Below are 14,599 nucleotides of genomic sequence, written 5' to 3'. Positions count from 1 at the left end.
GTTCTCACAGAAAGAATGGGAAGGTTTGGGGCTCGTCTGCCTGTAAGGTGCAAGAACATGGGGCCTTGGAGGCATCTGAGGGCCCCACATCATAGCGTGGTCCTCGCTGACCCTCTCTGGAGCTGCTTTGGCAGAGGTGGGGCTGTGGATCCCCTTCTCCATCTCAATACCCGTGTCTGCAGCACCACGGGACAGAGGAGGAAGGTGGAAACAGGTATTTTTGTTCCCTGAGAGGTCTTGCATTCTTTCTTTAATGTGGGTCTCCTTGGTAGCTCCTGTCCTCAGTTCAGAGGCAGGTAGAAGAGAACAGGGTTGATCTAATGCAGAACTGATCATGACTTTTACTGGCTCTTTTAAAAAAAAAAAAATAAATTAAATTTCAGCCCCTTGTTGGAAATGTGTTTCTAGCTGCTTGCTACTTATCGCCACCAAAACTAGATGTACCATTTTCTGGCATCCCATTAAGGCAGAAGTAATTGGGCTTGTACAAATTTCCCGGTTCTAAGGGGATTTATTTTAAGGGTATTTACAACTTTTTGGTAAGTTATAGGAGTCTTCTGCTCCCCCCAGACGCTGCAGGGCTGCCCGGCAGAGCAAAGCCTCCTTTGCACCAGACAGGCCTGAGCTCTCGGTGCCGCAGCGTGCACCACCCGACCCAGCACCTCGGAGCCTGCCAAATCTCACCAGCGAGAGACCAGGCCATTTCCACCCCTCCCGGCACCCATCTCTGGGGAGGACATGAGCTCCGGGGGACGTCGGCGCTGCTGCCTGTGACCACGGTTCACGAGTGTGTCCGACGCCTGCAAGCTTTTGACTGGCGTCTCTCCTCTCATCTCTCTCTGGAGATGCCGAAACAATATCCATCTCAGCTGGCTTATAGATAGCGGCTCTCAGTTGTCAAGGTTACCGGTCCCTCTGCTTTAATTAAGCGTATAGACAAGGCACGGGGCATCTTCAACAGCTGGGGGACAAGGAGAGCGATGGGCTGGCATTCCCCAAGGGGTTTGTGAGCAGCATGATAAACTTGGGCAGATGAGCCCCCCTGCAGGTCACTGCTATTACTTTAGCTGATCTCCGCACTCATTAGGATTATGATTAACACACTAATGAGGCACCTTCGGCTCCCCATAGCATGAAGGGCGTGGTTGGGAGTGAGAAAAGTGACTGCATCGGTGTGACAGCGTCTTTGCAGTGACACTGCTGCTCTCCCACCCTGGAGAAGGGAGGAAAAACAAGGGGCACTTCGACATCCTGCAGGTGCACTGCCACTTTCTCGTGGAGCGAGCAAAAATATTCTCCTCAGCTCCCAGGCAGCAGCCCCCTATGTTGGTGTGGGCTATAGAGGGGCTCTGACTTGCTCAGAGGGTAGTTGCCCTGGGCTGTTCTCAAGGAGGACTGAAAACGCCTTTGCAAACCCATGCAGCATGTAGTTCAGGCAGGTCTGGGTAGCAGCGAGAGTTGAGGACTTAGCATAACTTCTGAAAGAAAGTTTTGTGCTCGAAAAACATGGCATAGACTTCTGCCAGTGTCATGCTCTCTCTTGCAGTGGTTTTATTTAGGTCCTGTCCTTTGGTTTCTGGCTGATGGCCAAAGCACAGAGCAGGCCAGAGATGATAATGTTGATTATGTTAATTTAATAGGAAGCAGCAGATAATAGAAAACAAGTGAGTGGAAAATAGTGGCAGCAAAAGAGCTGAGGGGAAGTAAGGGTATAGGTAGGAGGGAGGGAGATGCTGGCCCTGGGAGAGATGCGTAAGCAGCGGGAGCCCTGGGCAGAGGCATGGCAGCTGTGGCCAGCACTGCTGGGACGTGGGTGGCTTACCTGGGCCCTGGGTTCATGTAAATCATCCCATTTTTTGCGCTTCAGCCTCTCTGTCCTCAGCCCTTCGCCATGGGGCACTGGGAGCACCGCTGGCACACATCTCACCCTGCCCTTGCAGATTGCTCAGCGGATCCCAGCCTGCCCCATGCCATGTTGTAAACCTGCTTTTTCAGGAGGGCTGGGCATGATCAGAGTTGGATCTTGGAGTCGATGGGCCAATATATCACCCCCAGATGGCTGCTCTCTCACCCTCCAAAAGCACTTCACTGTGGGATGGAGAGAGGGGCTGCTCACGACTTGGCACTTGAAGGGTTTTTTTATTCTCAAGGGAGCTGGTAGCCAACTGACTGGAGCAGAAGAGCTAATCCAAGGTGAGTCATTCCCCCCTCTCTCCAAGGTTGAAACATTAAAACTTTTTTTTATGAAAGGCAAATTAAATCCCACAAGTCAGAGCCAAGAAAAAAGAATTTATCAAAGAGCAGAAGATGCTACTCTGTGACTTGCAGGCAGACAGAGGGAGCATTTGCTCAGCAGCCCGGGATATTACATCTCCTCTGTCGCTCCTCCAATGCAAAGAGCACTGCCATTCATCTATTTTTAATAATAGTGACGCAGGCAATGAACCTGACTTCAAGGCTAGGAGCTTGTCTTCTTCCCCCTGCATATCTGTCCTGACTCATCTTCCTTTCCAAGGACCCTTCACAGCTTTGTAACCCAGTGAAGGAAGAAAGGAAAAACAAAACCAAAGAAAAAAAGCAGATCAGGCAGCAAAGCATTGGAGATAGAGAACTGTTCTGGGAGAGGAATAATAAACACCGGGACTTTCCTGGCTCAGGGACCCAGGGAAAATTAAGTGGCTGGGAGACCTGAATGTATACAGGGTCATGCTGATCCGAGAGCAGGATCTCTCAGGCAGCTGAGAAGTGATCTGGTAGCAGCTGGATGCTTATAGGTCTTGAAGCTCTGCAGAAAGCCCTGGCTGGAGGAAGCAGGGGCAGAGCTGAGGGTGCCCAAGCCCAGGGTGGCCGGAGGGGACAAGCTGAAGAGCTCTGCTGTGGCAGAGGTCTCCGAGTTCAGTGCCACAATGGGTCTCCGTGCCGTTGTAATAGCAGAGGTAAGGGCAGCAAGTGTGAGGAGTGTAACCAGAGGAGGGGAGGCTGCTGCGCAGCCCGGGGAGGCAAAAAGCTGTGCTTTCATCCCAGAGAGGAGCTGGCTTAGCTGGGGCATGAGGACTGTGCACCAGGCAATGCAGGAGCCCTTCCAGGCTTTGGCATGGGGCAGGAGAGGTGAGACTGATGGCCACGTGGGCTGGTGGCCTCGATGCTTAATAGGACTGTATGGTCTCTTTGGGTGTCCACCACTGTCCAAGCTAGTGCAAGTCTGTATTTCTGTACTCTGGTGGGTGTTACTGTGAATACGCCTTTGTCAGATGTTTAAGGTTTTCCCCTACAAAATTAGTATTTCAGTATCAGACAACCCAAAAACTCAGGGGCTGCTGAGAGGAGCCATGCCCCAGGCCTGCCCTGAGCACTGGGGTCTCACCCTTTGCCCCTCAGCTCCTAAGGGCTGAAGCATAGTCTGATGGGCTCTCCCCAGGGCTGAAGCCACCCAGGCACAGTGACACAGGGTCAGTCCTGGCTCACCGTCCCAGTGCTTGCACAGCCTCATGGCTGGGAGCATCGTGGAGCAGGCTGGAGCAAGCCGGCCAGCTCTGTTCCCCTCCATGCCTATGGTACCACCAGGAGCTTGGCTATAGCCGTGCCACGGCACCGTTGCAGTGTGGACAGGCTCCAAATTGAAGCCAGGACGGCAGATGGCCGTGATGAGCAGGCAGGGGAGCACAAGACCATGGCTCCAGTCACAGCACGGCAGCTGCCTAAATGGGAATATCCATCTGCCCCAGCACAAGCCCTCTCTGGTTCCGGAGGCAGGGTGTCTGGCGCTGCTGCCAGCCTCCCGCCCGGGCTCTGCCTGGCCTCCTGGAAGAGAAACATGGAAGATGCTCGGAGAGTCCCATGGTTGCCAGGTCTCGTGCAGAGATGCGCGGTGCCAGGTTCGGGCTGACGCGGCAGCATGGCTTTGTGCAGAAGGACATGCTGGTTGCCTTGTCTGCACCGGTGGTGAGACAGAATTGTTAACCCTGTTCTTCATCAGCGGGCATGTAAATCCTCATCCAGAGGACAGCGTGCAGGCAGCCCCCCCGGAGGCCTCCTTGCTGCCAGGAGGATGGGCATGACATGACAAGGGGCACGCGGTCCAAGCGCAGCCTCAGCTGTGCCTTCCCCTGCTCAGAGCGGTGGGAAATGGCCTCTCACCCATGAGCAAACCTCACTTTGGACTGCAAAGGCCACCTGCGAGGCTGGCTGAGGGAGGTGCTGGTGGGAGGATGCGCCTCCAGCGGAACTTGTTAAGATGCTTTTCGAAATCTAGGGGGTTTGGTGTGTGACTGAAAGCCCAAGGGGATCATTTTTCATGGCTGTCCTGTTAAATGTCCACTGAGGACAGGGGCTAGAAAAGGGACAGCGTTGACATTAGACAAGGGCAAATTCCAGGCGGTCCTGGTGGGACCCTCTGCTCCAGCTCCTGTGACGTGACTCCAGGTCTCCACTGGTGTAAATCAGAGCAGGATTTGACCAATCCTATCTAAAGAAGATGTTTTTCCTTGATGGGTTTCATTACACAACATATTTCATGGGTTAAATAACTAAAATGACCAATCTCATCACAGGGCTGTGAAGTCAACCCACTGGAAGTCAACTTCATCCCCTGGAAGGGGAGAGAGACAGTCCCTGTTGCCTGACACTTGTTTAATTTTGGAGCCCACAAAACCTCTCTGTCAGGGAAGACACCTGCTTTGCTACAGTGGAGGCAAATTTGCGTGGCTACATTGCATACTCTTTCTCTTTGGGAAGGAGAAATCTCCCAAACTTCTCTCCTCTGGGGCATTTCCAGAGGCTGGAGGAAGGGAAATCCCCCTCCTGCCTGCTCTCACCCAACTTCTCTCATGTCTATTTTTATTGCCACCCTGTGAGTTAACCCTTGGCTGCTCTTTTGCCAAACCGGTTACATTTAAAAAGCCAAAGTGATCTGCCTGGGGAGGAGAGTCAGTCTGAGAGCAGAGAGGAGCAAACCGCAAGCCACAGAGCTGTTTTCTGGAGTGGCTGATCTTTGCATGGGGCAGCAGCCTGGAGGCAGCTGGAGGAGAGGGGAATACCCGCCGTGAGCAGAGCTTCCTGCGGTATTTACAGGCTGCCTGCCCCTTCTGGGATGTAAGAGAGAGGTCGTTAGAACAAAGTACGCTGTGACATCTGCAAGACTTCGCCTTTGATGAGTCTCTTTGATGAGTCTTCTAATGCAATGTTCATTTTCCTCTCCCCGGGAAACAGAGGAAGACTACAAAAGCCACTCGTCTTCTGCAGATCTCAAGGCCGCAGATTTGCTAGGGTACTTCTTTCAGCTGCAAGGAGGGTCGGGGGACTTTCTCAGACAAAGGTTCTGCTGTTGATGTACATATACACACGTGGTCACCAGCAAAACCCATGTTTTTCCGTTTTCAAAACGTAGGCCTTGCCTTTGAGGTAAAGCCATAGGAGGGGTCATAAGACTATCTTATCTCCCTCTCAAACCAGGGATCATTAATGACATACATTGCAGGACCTGATGCAATGTTATATGAAATACAGTAGGAGTGTTTCCAACTGAGATTTAACTTTACTGAATCACACTGGCATATTTTAATGATGTTACTTTGCACCAGCCCATGCGATAAAAGCTTATTCCTGGATATTACCAGTAAGACATTTGCAGGCCAAAAGCAGGGACAACGTGTATTTTGTTTGGGAAGCAGAAAAGAGGTGAAATTTATGACGGGGAACTGGGGAAGAGAATTCATTTGCTTTAGTGCTGGGATTAGCTCCCAAAAAGAGAAGTAATAAAAACCTACCACCAGATGTCATCTTGAAGCTAACTAACAGCTTCCAAACCAGGAGGGACGAGGGATACCGGGGAAATAGTGAGATGAAACTGGGAGGCACTGGGGTTTATTTAACAGGGTACAAGGCCCCAGTGACCACTGCACTCTGGCATAGTGAATGACCACTGAGAGGGAGGTGTTTCAGATTTGGCTTTGTAAAGTCTTTTCAACTTGCTTAGATAAATCCCAGCAAAATGTAAAGCATTGAAATTTAACTTTAAAAAATAAGTTCTAAAAAAATAGTCTTGCTGAAAAGCCGCATTCTGGAGCTCAGTTCGGCTTGAGTGTCAGAGAGCAGAAGACACTGACAGATCTGAGTAGTTCCATCTGCTTTGTCACTGATTAAAATATGATGGATATGATAATAATTGTTTAATGGCTTAATTAGAAAAGCTTTGCTGCACCCTGTGTTTGAGCTGTCATTAGAATAGATGTTTGCATGTGGTTGATATTTAACATTTGGGAGTGTGGGAAAACTTCCTGTGAAGGAAATCCAGGAGGAAAATGAAGAAAACAGAACAATTTTTTTGCCCACAGAAAGTACTTTTAATCTGTTACCTGTGCAGAAATGATTACCTTTTTTTGTAGTTAAATATACAGAGAAAGTTTCACTGTAGACTTGGGTGAAATTCTGAGACTAAATTAAATCAATAAATTGCACAGTAGAGATTTTAATCCAACTGTAAGGATAAATCTCCATTCAGTATTATTCGTAGAGTTGGTGCTAATGTTTCCAACGTGAAACTCCCTCAAAGCACAGTTTGGATCAAGTTGAAAAGATGGGGTGTAAACTTAATGACAAAGGATAACAAGAAAACATATTACTAATATGATGTGGCAAGGTTGAGCGACTGTTCTTGTCTGAGACCCTTTTTAGTTACAACTCTGCCAGTTTTAACTGTTTGGGACTTGGTTATTCAATCCAAGACTCTACAGCAATGAACTTTGTTTTTTGAAGAGTTTCAGTAAAAATAGCTCAGCCTTTACCAAAGATGAGGTCAGGGAAAAAAATCAGTCCCTTGTCAATGTAAAACAAAACCAAAAGCCCCTTACGACCACTTAATGAGATGTTCTAGTCCTGCCGTGCTTTGGAATGGATACTTGAAGTTTGGCAGTGTGTCCTAGCAGGAAGAAAGGTATCTTTTTCCATATCTGTTACAGGCTGCCTACATGTGGCTAAGTTACAATTTGAAAAATAACAGTCTGTAAGTGAAAATCACAGACCGACTTACTACAGCTTGGCAGCCAAAACCTCAGAATATTTGAAATGCATTAAGCAGGCTACAGGCAGGGACTCGAGGGGCTGAGCAGGATACTCTGTGCAGCGTGCTCCTCTGCTGTGACTGGCGCCACGACTGGGGTGCAGGCAGCTGGGAAAAAAGGGAAGAGTTCGAGTAAAATGCTGAAGTTGCAAGGCCTGGAGGGAGGAAGAGACCAGACGAGGGCGTGAATCCTGTGGGAAACACAGCAGGAGGACAGGTAATTAGAGGTAATAGCAGCAGGGACGCCGCACCGGAGCCCCGTTACGGTCACCGTAAAGGACGTGGCTGTCCGGGCGGAGGGGTGAGGGCTGGCGCCGGACCTGGCTGCGGTGCCGGTGAGCTTTTAGGGGGAACAGCCGGCGGCACCTGCGGCAGGAAGGCCCGAGGTGGGCGGTGAGGGCCCGCGGGCCGCCAGGCAGCCACTCTGGAAGGAGATGGGGGTTGCTGCCCTTCCCGGACGGACAGTCGGTTACCGGCCGCTGGCCCACACCCCCAGCCCCCGCCTCAGCGCCGCCGGCGCTCCTCAGCTCCCCGGCCCGCCGTCGCCATGGCACCCGCGCGCGGCCTGCTGGGACCCGCCGGACCGGGCCCGCGCCCGGGCCCGCTGCCCTCCGCGCCCGTCGGGGTTGCCCGTCCCGCTGACAGCTTCCCGCCCACCGCTGCCTATAAACATACGGGGATTGGCTCTACCGCCCGTCCGTCACCACGCGCACCACACTCCTACTGGCTAACTCGCTTATTTATAATCCGCCCTCAAGGGCTGACCAGTGAAAGCGAGGCGCCCCTAGCAACGCCCCTCTTTCTTTCCTGCAACTGGCTCCCGCTCTTCTCTCGGGAGTTGTTGTCGCTCGTATGGTTGGCCAAACTGCCTGCCTCTCAAGTGGCTTACGACCAATTAGAAAGGGGCACTCACGTGGACTATCTGCGAGTCCCTCCGCCCGGCTTCCCTTCCTCCATTGGCCGAGCGCCACCGTCCATTCAGCTTCGCCCGGCGCCGATTGGCTGCCCGGGAGGGCGGCTCCTGGTCGGGTACCGCCCCGGCGCTGTGGGCGGCTCGGCAGCGGTGGCGCTCGCCGGAGGGGGGGGGGGGGGGGGGCGGACGCGTGAGGAGGAGGAGGCGGGGGCCGCGGCCGGGGAGGAGGAGCCACGGCGATCACAGCCCCGGGTCCCGCAGCTGGGCTCCCTCCTCACATGGGGCCCCCTCGCTTGCCGCAGCGGCGGGGCAGACCCTCGCCGGGTTGCTGAGGGGCCGGGGGTTGGCCGCGGGTGGGGTATGCGGCCATGAGAGGCCGCGCCGCCCGCAGGCCCTGCTGGCGCCGCTGCTCAGGTAACGGCCGGCGCGCGCGCGGCGGTAGGGGGGCAGCGCGCGAGGGGCGGGGGGGGGGGGGGGGGGCGCGCGTTTCTCTGGGGTATCCAGCAAGGGGAAGGTCCTTGCGGGTAGGGGGCACCCCCGACGGCGGTGACGGGGGGAGAGGAGCCGCTCCGGGGAAGGGCACCCTTCTGTAGCGGAGGGGAGGGGGCAGCCGGCGGGGTCCCGCCGCCAACCCCGGCAATGCGGTGAGGTGAGTGATGCGTTTCGGTGAGCAGGTGCGGGGGGGGCGGGGGGGGGCTGGGTTCGTCCCTGGGACGAGGTGTGAGTGGGAGCGGGCGCTGCAGGACGCCTAAGCGCTGCGAGGAAAGCCGGCTGCAGGAAACGCGTGCCCTGATCCGGGGGCAAGGGTCTGCCTGAACGCGGCTGGGATCTTTGCCCAGCCACATGAGGATTGCCTTGAAATTGGTCACTTTGCCAGGAGGTGTGAAAGCTTGGGTCGGGTTTTGCTATTTTAAGTGCTACCCTGTAAGAATACATGAATCATGTTTTAATGGCAGGCTCGACTGTTCAGGTGTATGTGCATATATGTTTGCTTTATGGCCTTCAGATGAAAGGTGTTGTATAAATGCAGGTGATCAGTCTTAATGTTGCATTCCTTTGAGGGTGGGAACTGTATTTGCTTTAAGTATGGGGCACTTTCCACTTGGGTATTCTGATAGGTGGTACCTTGATAGTTGAAAGCTAAAATTTCAGGAGTACTGAACTGAATTTTATTTAAGTGTATACCTTTCTGTTTGTCCCCCTAAAAAGACTTACAGCTAATATTTAGGCTAATTTATGAGAAGCCTTTATGCTTCAACTGAAATTATTAGTATTTTCTTTTTTTAGTAGAGATCAGAGTTCTAGCATATTTATTGTCTGCAAAATCAACAGACTTGCAGTTCTATGGACTTAATTAGGCAGTGAAATTTACAACCTAAGATAAGATTTTTTTAATGAGGAACTCTCATATGCCCAGTGGACCAGCCATAAACCTTTCCATTTAGTCATCATCTTTGGAAATTATTGTTGCATACCATATCCTGATAGGCCAATAAGAATGTAATTTTCTGACTCTTGCAGAAGTATACTGTACAGCTGTAGACATAGCTGTGTAATTCCATTGTCCGTTTTGGTTTGTCTTCATGTAAAACTTGCATGCAAAACATGAGTAGCTTGAACTGAAGGCAGAGGGGTGTGTTCCCCGTACCTGGTGGCAAGTGTGTGCTCTCCTACACTTTTTGCTTGGAATTTGTTTTGTGCTGTTTCATTAGGATGAACTGGCAGTGTGAGCAGAGCAGGAGGTAGGGATGCAGCAATCCTTGCTTCAGTGCTTAATATTTTGGTGACTGTAGAAGCAGAAGGTTGGTCTAAGTGAGGTGTTCTGGTAGTATAGGCCTCCTGTCACCTAGTTATACCTTCCGATTCTATACATTTGCTTTTGCCATTGTAATTCTTTATGCAAATGATTTCACAAATTCATGAAAGAAGTGCAGGGTTAAAGGAGGGGACTGTTGCTTCTGTGTCTGCTGCAGAAAAGAATGAAGCTGGTGGTTCACTTGCATCATAGGTTCCCTTTCTGTATTCTTCCTGTAGCCGAGAACCATGCATCTGCACAATGGCAAAGCTTTTTATTGTATCTTTGCAGCATGGTATCTTGCAGCCTGGCACAAAAATGAGTGCTCTTCTAGGCAAGAACCAAAAAGGTCAGTGTTCATAATTTTTTTTTTTTAAGCCCTTTTCCTGCTTATTAGTTCCCTAACATGCTAATTTGAAGTTGTGTATTTATCATTAAGTACATCTAATAATTGGCAACTGTATCACACTGGCTCCATCTGTTGTCTGTTGCCAAGTCCTCTTTCTGACTTGGATACAAGCTTCTTTTCATATGGTCTTGTCGCTTTTTCTTAAGATGAACACATTTCTGGTAGTGGTGAAGCCACTTTTTGATATGATTGTCCCATTGGTTGCACTGGAGAACTGTGATAGCTCTTGCAACCAGGAGTGGAGTTAGTTGAGATAACTTTTGAAGGCTGACTTTGTACACTCCAGGTCTGCGGCTCACAGACTGTGAGTTAAATGTTTCCCCTTGGTACCCAGGGTGCTTCAGATTGATGTGTAAATACCAGCAGACTCCAATCTCTGCCATACCTTAACAATAACAGATTGGGGAAGCCCTGTTCTCACTTCAAAAATTTGTAAATAAATTAGTCAAGACTGTGTTACTGTTCCATTAGTTCAGCTGGTACCTGAAGCAAACGTGGTACTGGGTGTCTCACTGCAACATGAAACCCGTAACACAGACTGGTGTTTCAGCTGTATTTTAAGGGTGGATTACAGAATGTGTTTTAAATATTCGTGGAGATGATACTTCTAGCTGCAAAATACACATATTGACTGTTTTATGTGATGACGTGTAAATGTAAGATTGTGTCTGAGAGAGGTCAGTCACGTATGAAATTCAGCCTGCTTACTTTATCCTCATCCCTCTTTCAAGCATTCTTGTTCTCTTTTCTTGCCTTTGCTGTGCTGGATTGTCTCATTGTCTGCATCAAAACAATAGAAAGTTGCTTCCCGTCTCCTGTGAACCTCAGTCGTAAACCTGGTGGAGAGGCTGAGGGGGAAATTCCTTGATTAAGATGTTACAATACCTGTTGGTATTGGAAAGCTTTGATTCCCTTTGTTTTTCTCTAGAGCTAAGCAAATGTCAGCCTGCTGACACCTGGAAGGCATGAGCTGCTTCTCAGTGTCTTCACTGAGCTCTGTTTTGTTAGGCAAACTTAATATATTAAAATTATCCATTTGAAGCAGCAGCTGTGTATTGTGCATGATCTACTTGAGTGATTATTTAACTCTAACGATGCTCTGTAACTAGGCTAGAGTCTGTCTGCACTGGGGATTGGAGTGACTAAAACCAGGCTAGGAGAGGAATGGATTTTTGCAAGGTCCTTCTGTAGAGGTTTAGTTTTGTATTATAATTGGACCTTAGAAACTGTTGGCAGTTATACTATGGGCATAAGGATCGAGTGGTTTTCTGTTTGTTTGTGAGTTTTTAATATTCCCCCCTCCCCAAGTATATTTGCCTTCTAAGTATGTGCCAGAATTTATACCTATGCTTGATGCAAATATTTTTAAACGTACAACCTTGGCCCTGAATCCTGAGCTCTGCAGTAAGTTAAGGGCTAGTCTCCCTTACTGGTTTCAAACTTGGCTACAGTCACAAAATAAATGAACTGTTTGTTTCAGCTTAGCCTCTTGTGGAGGTTTGTTTGCATTATAAAACCACGATGCAGTTTAGCAGACTTCCCGTTTCTGGAGCGGTGTAGTAGGGCTAATGCAGGTCTCTTCTGAGGAATGTCAGCCCTAGTTGTGGGAAGCTTGTGCTATGACAGTACTGGCTCGAGCTAGCAATTATCCCCTACGGGGGGCGATGAAATTAAAGCGAAATGTTACCTAAATGAAAATAGAAAACGTCAGGATTTTCATGTTTGAGTGCAGTGTCGTAACTAAGACTATAAACTGGACCCTTAAGACTTATCCCATAAAAGTAGTCAAAAAGACTTCAGCTTCAGGATGAGCTGGGCCAAACATAGTGCAAGCTCTGGTACTTGTAGCTACCTTGTCTGTAAATATTTGATACTACCTTCCCCCCAAAGACAAGAAGCTAAGTTAGGGATAAACCAAGGAACTTTCCTCTGTTGGGAAAGTGAATGACAGCAGTTGAGAACAAAATTGTGGAATGCCTGGTTCTCTTTACCTGTTTAATTTGATTTCTTGTGTTTCATTTCTTTTTTTTTTCTTTTTTTCTTTTTTTTATTTTTCTCCAGGTTAATGGCCTCAAAGTCAATTCAGTCTTTGGAAGATTTTGTTCTTTACATTCCTTTGGAGCTTTTCTGAAATTTGCACATTACTGCAGTGAATTCTTTTCTTTTTTTTTTTTTTTTTTTTCCCTTCCTCCCCCACGTTGTTATTTTGTTGAGTGACACTTGCCAGCATAATTCCTTCATGTTTTTGTAGTGCTGGGTTTTGAAGCTACCTCAGACTATGAGTTTAAATAGTTAACTCTTGGCAAATGACTTATGTCAAAGCTTTGGCATCTTGTTCTTCAGAAAACCTTTTCAAATTAATAACATGCATCCACCAGATTTATTGCTTTCCAGGCTGAATGCCTAGCGACAGTATTCTGTGTCTAAAAATGGCTGTTGTTGTTGTTAAGGCCATCTTTTAGGAAATTGTGAGTTTGACATTTGAGTGCAAATATGCAGATATTTATAAAGATACTGGGGGCAGAAAACATCTTAGTAATGAATTGAAATGTTTTTTGGAAGGATCTTGTTTTATACCCTGAGGCATTAAAGGGATGCTGCTAAAGTTGAGAAGCCTTACCCATTTTTATGTCTATGAAGTATAAAATGTTAAGTACTGGCTAATACATGTCACCTGTTAATTTTACATTGATGTGTGGGGTATAACTTGATGTGCTATTGTGGGATTTCCATCTTTAAATATTTGCAGGCTTAGGCATTGTTTTGAAAGCCAAACCTCTAATTAACCAAATAAATGCCGATAGTATTTGTATTTATAGTAGTTTCTACAATTAAAAAATAATGTATTCATGCAGTGGAGAAACTGATCTTAAAATAATATTAACGTGGATTTTTTTTTCCCCCAAGTTGTGTTTTTTTGTTTTGTTTGTTTTTGTTTTTTTTAAACCAAGAAATTAAAATGTGGTAGGGCATGAAAGATTCTGAAATTATGCTTTTCAGTAATGTAATAAATGGATGAGTAGAGCAGGTATGCAGCATTTTGAGAGGTCTATTTCTAAATTATTTTTGTCTTGGCAGAGTGGGGTGCATTTTTCTTGTATAAGGATGTCAGCCAAATTGGTCTGAAAGCTGAGAATTTATTGGGAAATGTTTTTTAGAGTGTTTAGTGTTGTGTTGGTTTTTTTTGTTTTTGTTTTTTTTTTAACTGGCTGTTGAGCACATCTTAAGAGTTTTTAAGCTGAACTTTAATATGAAAAAAACCACCCAACAGCCTTTTAGTTAGTTGCAGGATTTGCAGTTTAGTCTTGGATTCTGTTCAGTGCACTTTAATTAACCATACAAGGTAGTAAATTAAAGTACCTCAGACTGACTTGACAGTCAATTAAACCTTGGTTGATTTCATTGAGAATGTGATCATTAGTGTAATTGGCCAAAATGACAGGAGGCCCACTTGGAATTGTGCCCACTTGAAATGTTCCTCTAATTCTGTGTGTGCAGTCCTGGGCAGAGTACTAGACAAATGGAGCTCTATCCTAATAATTTCCAAGGATTTTGTGTAGCTGTCTGGAAAGAAGGCAAACTAGCAGACAAAAATGAAGGAATGGGTTACTTGGGAATCCAGATGGCAAAACCTTTTGGGGTTTATGTTGTGTGGAGTACTTTGAATCTCTTCTTTCATTGTGGGATTTGTATAGAGTTTTGCAAAGTTCACCATGTGATTTCAATCAAAAGGATGTGTATGTGTGAGGGAGGTTGGTTGTTGTTTTTCTGTGTTTTGTTTTTTGGTTTTTTTTTTTTTCCTGTTAAATAAATTGAGAGACTATGTTGAGAGCTGATCTTTTGTTAATGGTATCTGGATACTTAAGACAGTTAGGCTTTTCCTCCTGTTTAAGATTGCTTACCTAACTTGGTATCTTCCTGTAGTTATGACAACAGCAATCTTCCCTATTTTGTTTTTGCATATATCTTGCTTTGCCTGAGAACTTAAACTTACAGTCCTGATTTACAAGTTGCTTTAGTTTGCTGGGCTGCAGTGGGGATATGTTGTTTCACTAGATTTAGCAGGGGTGTCTACAAGCCCCAGGGTCCACTTCATATGGCATTACTGGGATACTGGAGTGTCAGACTGTGCATTTCTGGGGCAAAAACTTTCCCTTCCTTGGAAAGTGTCTAGTGCATGTGGGTATTACTCTGATGCAAATAAGTTCTAAAAAATTGTTTCTTCAATTACAGCAGGTTTTCTGGTCAGTCTGCAAAGACACTTGCATCTTCTGTTCCAGAAGATTAATTGTTAACACCATGGTTTCCCATCTATCCTCCTTCCATAGACAGTTCTTTATCTCCTTGAAAAGTAACCAAATGATAGTTTGTCCCTTTCAGATCAAAAGGAGTTATTTAAATGTGCCTTGGAAATTCCTGGGCATC

The 14,599-nt window shown here is 47.5% G+C and overlaps 1 protein-coding gene across 2 annotated transcripts in view; it reads left to right on the top strand.

The window, feature by feature from the left end:
• The first annotated feature begins 8,161 nt into the window (after positions 1-8,161).
• The window catches only part of TESK2 (testis associated actin remodelling kinase 2), an 85,924-nt gene continuing 79,486 nt past the window's right edge, over positions 8,162-14,599 (top strand). Inside the window, exons 1-2 of one of the 2 annotated variants that reach the window (XM_041127797.1) lie at positions 8,162-8,384; positions 10,057-10,114. The gene's annotated coding sequence lies outside the window, so the exon portion shown is untranslated. The remainder of the gene's footprint in view (positions 8,385-10,056; positions 10,115-14,599) is intronic. The other variant, XM_030032464.2, reaches the window with a different exon arrangement.

The sequence above is a fragment of the Aquila chrysaetos genome, chromosome 12 (genome assembly GCF_900496995.4).
Source record: "Aquila chrysaetos chrysaetos chromosome 12, bAquChr1.4, whole genome shotgun sequence".
Taxonomy (NCBI): domain Eukaryota; kingdom Metazoa; phylum Chordata; class Aves; order Accipitriformes; family Accipitridae; genus Aquila; species Aquila chrysaetos.
The sequence above is the reverse complement of the archived record's forward strand: the minus strand, read 5'-3'. Positions and strand labels throughout refer to the sequence as shown.